Raw genomic sequence first — 1715 nt, forward strand, 5'->3', positions numbered from 1 at the left:
TTTTTACGCCATTTTCAGGGTAAGCTGGACTCATTATGTGGGACATTTGGTGCAGAACTGACCACTTCTACTTGTGAGCTAGCTCTGTCTATTCAAACGCTCGATAAGTTCTCCTTGTCTAATCCCACCTCAATTAGTGAAATAATATTGAAATCCACTTCTTCTTCCTGCCGGGCTGACCCTGCACCAACATTCCTTTTGAAACACTGCACCTCTGTCATTTCTGCTCCAATTTCACATCTTGTAAACATGTCTCTTACTTCTGCCACTGTTCCAGTTTCACTTAAAACTGCTGCGGTTACTCCTATTCTTAAAAAGCCAAATCTAGACCCAACTGATTACACTAATTATTGGCCAATCTCCAACCTACCGTTTGTTTCAAAAATCATGGAGAAAGTTGTTGCCGCTCAATTGCAGTCATTTCTAGCTCACAATTAACTCTTTGATATGTTTCAGTCAGGTTTTCGTTCACAACACAGTACTGAAATTGCTCTAGTTAAGGGTTATAAACGACCTACTCCTTTCTGGTGATTCGGGCAATCTTTCTATACTTCTACTATTTGACCTCGAAGCCACATCAATTATCCCATCTGCCACAGTTTAAAAACTTAGGTATCATTCTTGACTCTGCTCTAAATCTAGATGCTTATATTAGTAAGCTCTCCAAAGTTGCATTTTTTTCAACTTCGCTATATTGCCAAACTCCCATCTGCCACAGTTTAAAAACTTAGGTATCATTCTTGACTCTGCTCTAAATCTAGATGCTTATATTAGTAAGCTCTCCAAAGTTGCATTTTTTCAACTTCGCCGTATTGCCAAACTCCGTTCCTTCATCAGTCCAAAAGATGCTGAATTACTAGTAAATGCTTTAATCACATCTCGCCTTGATTACTGCAATGCTCTTTTTTCCGGATTACCAGTACGCTCCATCTCTCGATTGCAATATATTCAAAATTCTGCAGCGAGAATGCTAACTTACACTAAACGATCTGCACATATCACTCCTATTCTATTCAAGCTCCACTGGCTACCTGTGTCCTCTCGTATCATTTATAAAATTCTTCTGCTTACCTTTAAGTCACTCCATGGTCTTGCACCTACCTATCTCTCTGACCTGCTTTCTCCATATATTCCCTCTCGTCCACTTCGATCATCTGGAGTTGAACTTCTTTGTGTTCCGAGATTTCGCCTATTATCTATGGGAGGTAGATCTTTCTCTGCTATGGCTCCCAAACTTTGGAACACATTGCCCCTGGCTCTCCGGACAATAACCACACTCCACGAATTTAAGTCTAAACTCAAAACCTATATGTTCCACCAATATTACCTGTTATAATGTCATGTTAATGTTACGGACTTGGAATGTCCATGTATGTAGGAATGTATTTGCTTCTGTCATTGTGCAGTGTCCTTGAGCTTGTGACTTGTGAAATATAAATTAAACTTATTATTATTATTATTATAACTCCTTATCAACCACTCACAACACATCAGCAACTGCATAGCAACCCACTAACAACCACCCAGAACACCTTAAGTAGCACGGGAGCTGCGTGGAGTTCCGATCATATGCAGATGTCCGTTCATACTAACGTTACACACGTTACACGACGTGTTATGTGACCATTCATGCAAACTGTAGCATCACGCTACATAAGACAATAAATAAGATAAATAAGATGCTTTTACTCAAAACTCACTTTAAACCACCATTG

General features: G+C 39.5%; 1 long non-coding RNA gene across 1 annotated transcript in view; it reads left to right on the forward strand.

Annotated features, from left to right (window-relative positions):
- Positions 1 to 1715, forward strand: part of LOC107663088 (uncharacterized) — a 10884-nt gene that overhangs the window by 2155 nt on the left and 7014 nt on the right. The gene's annotated exons all lie outside the window — the stretch shown is intronic.

This window comes from Sinocyclocheilus anshuiensis, unplaced genomic scaffold, assembly GCF_001515605.1.
Source record: "Sinocyclocheilus anshuiensis isolate Anshui unplaced genomic scaffold, SAMN03320099.WGS_v1.1 scaffold836, whole genome shotgun sequence".
In the NCBI taxonomy this organism is placed as follows: Eukaryota; Metazoa; Chordata; class Actinopteri; order Cypriniformes; family Cyprinidae; genus Sinocyclocheilus; species Sinocyclocheilus anshuiensis.